Here is a 3,178-nt window from a genome sequence, read left to right as displayed (position 1 = left end):
AAAAAAAAAAAAATGACAAAGGATGAACTGAAGCTCTGCCATCACGTAATGTCGCATACTGCTGTTTCTGATGTCATTTAAAAAAAAAAAAAAAAAAAAAAAAAAAAAGAGGTATCAAAGTTATTGTTAATGGCCTTCTTATTTATTTTTAATTTTTTTAACCGGACTGGAGATATCTAGAACAGAGCAGTATGTATAAGTGCTGATTAATCACTTATTATGGCGACATGGAGTAAATAATTTCTATTATTTGGTAAGGATGTGCGTGTGTGAGCAAGCTTGGGTTGTTAAATGAAAATTAGCTTATCTTAATGTTAAGCTAAGCGATTAGCTATTCTTAAAATGCACATTAAGCAAAAGTTTGTATTTTATGCACTCACTGACACAAAGGTGAGAAAAAAATCACATGAATTCGTATATGGGCCTATGTGTAAATATAATCACACATAATCCCTCATGCGTAAACACAGTTGTTAAAGAGACCAACAAGAAAAGTAAAAAGGAAAACTTACCAAACAAACACTAATTTTCTGTGTGCAATAGAGGGAGTTGGGTTGTGGGCTTGTCTTTTTGTCTTTTTTATTTGAAATAAACAAACAACAAAAAGGTTGTGAAGTAAAGCTGTAATCAGTGGTGCTGCTAAATGCTCTGGTTAAGCTAATATGTATTTGTGTTTTCATGCAGTCTTTAATGTATAAAAATGTATATTAATCAGGCAAACTTTGTCATAATCATTTTTGCGCATTAAAGACAGAAATGTGTGTGTTAAATCATATAAATACCTCTTGACTGCACTAAAATGCCAGAGGTCAACATGTTGCCATTTGTGCTGTAATACTGCCATCTAGAGGACAAATAAGTGAACACATTACATTAGATAAAGGTACCCAGTATGCTATTGTACAAGCTACGTGAAAAACACACGGTATTAATAATAACGTCACTGTCCATCAGTAGTTACATAATAGTTAATAATCTTGCTGTAAACAACTTTTTTTTACATTTACAGTCAAACATTAGAATTTTGAATCCTGAAAGTTCTGTATTCTGTGTGATTAGGAGTAGTGTGATTAGGAGTAGTTACTGCCAATATACTGACAGAACCTGTAAGCGTTATGATACCACAGCAATAAATGACAAAGTTAATGAAGGGTCGCATTTTGTATCTGAGGATTTGTGGCAGTAGAGAGTGTGAATCATTTCAGATCTGTGTGTCTGGGCATCTTTATAACCTTCCTCCTACACAGTCTAATAACCTTTCGACTTTAACATGTGACTGAAGGCAGTAATCTTAGCATTTTGTACCGATTTTACTTTGTGCAGTATGGAACTATTTGCCTATTTGCACTACTATGCCTCCTTACTTGAATATTGTATATTGTATATTGCATAGCCTTTTTTTTGTTATACGTAAAATTGTATTGTATTTATTTAAATTTTTACTTTTTAATTATTTTATTTGCATTTTTTAATCACTAGGGTTTGAGAGTAACGAAATTTCTATTCTCTGTATGTCCTGTACATGTGGCAGAATTGACAAATAAAGTTGACTTGAGTTCTGATAAAACTTTGTAGTGGTGTTGCATGAGTTCATGCTAACAATCCATTATGTGAAAGTCAACTGAAAATGGACAAAAAGCCATATAACTCAGAAGCTATGGTTCTTACACATTAGGTGTATATTGTTTATTATTAATCTCTTCTTTAAAGTCAATAGATTAATGTGAAGATCAAAGTGATAATAATGATATATAGAGTTATTTAAAACTGTGTTTCTTGCTGACAACATGCAGGCATATAAGGATTCAAAATCACATTTTTAATTATGAATTTGTTATGTGCAGTACAGTAACAGGTTATAACTTTTTAAACACATACCAGATTGAATACATGTGCAGTGCTCCTAAAATTAAAATAAACATGTGATTTTTTTTCAATTGATATTTATTGCTAAACATATAACTTACTAAAACATGAAATGGCAACACACTCAAAATTATGTCAAGTATATTAAAATGTGTTTTTACTAGGGTTGCAACTAATGATTACTTTGATAGTCGACCAATCCTAATTTGTCTTTGATTTGTCGATTAGCCAACGACAAAATATTTCAACAACAAAAAATAATGTGGACATAGGAAACTAAAAATGGCTTCTATCTACAAGTTGAAATAAAGCTTGAAATCAAATACATTTTTACATTTTTATTTCCAGTTCAAAATAACAAGTTAACAAAGTTTACAGGTGATTGAGTTCATGAATTCACGATTGCAGTGGGCATGCTCAGAATGTGACGTTTGCTCTTATCTTAGAGATGTTTTCAGCAGATACCATGCTAAAGATGCTCTCTGTCATTACTTCAGCTGTTTGAAAAGTGCATGAGCTCAAACTAATCTATACTCCTTTGCTTAACACCAGTAAAACAGAACAAAACAAAATAACAAGCTGACGTCACAGCTCCACGGTGCAGTGTTTGAAATGCTCGTGCACTGCAGTAGGCGATACTGCCCCCATAGCTTCCTGTGGTGTATTGCAGCTACAAAAATCATTTAGGTGGTTTTACTATATGAACCGTCGACAATAAAATTCCGCTTCGACAAATTTTCATAGTCGTCGTCATCGTCATCGTCGAGTATAGCGACGAATGGTAGTTTCAGTAAGGCAAACAACAAAAGGCTGCACTTTGCACGGGCTTTTACTGCACTACAAACGAATTAAATATGTTTTAATATAATAAATCTAATATTATTCCCTTCAAAGTAAATACTGTCCAGAGAGCGAGCTGCCTTTGTGGAGGTTTGTGCTATTTGGAGTGCTTTGTGTTTTTAATAATACACAAGAGACTGTTAAAGAGAAAATGATTTCAAAGATTATTAGAGATAGAAGATACAGTATGGTACAATATCAAATTTTTTTTTTTTTAAAGACAATCTTGCAACAACGCAAGCGCACCATGTAGAAGAAAAGTCTTTATAAATTCTAAATTCGTGTTCTTGTTCAGTGCCACCCTACGTTGGGAAGAGACACATTAAATAATTATTATTCCTTCTCTTCGGTGTTATTTTCTCTAATTTACAGGTTATTTCGTCAAAACCCCAGTTACTGTCTTGTCTTCTTTGAGAGGAGATCTCATTTATAACCATAATGTTACACAGTAATTATTAACAGAGACCCGCAA

Source organism: Haplochromis burtoni, unplaced genomic scaffold (assembly GCF_018398535.1).
Source record: "Haplochromis burtoni strain Fernald_Lab_line unplaced genomic scaffold, NCSU_Asbu1 Contig_458, whole genome shotgun sequence".
Lineage (NCBI taxonomy): Eukaryota > Metazoa > Chordata > Actinopteri > Cichliformes > Cichlidae > Haplochromis > Haplochromis burtoni.
This window is presented reverse-complemented; position numbering follows the sequence as displayed.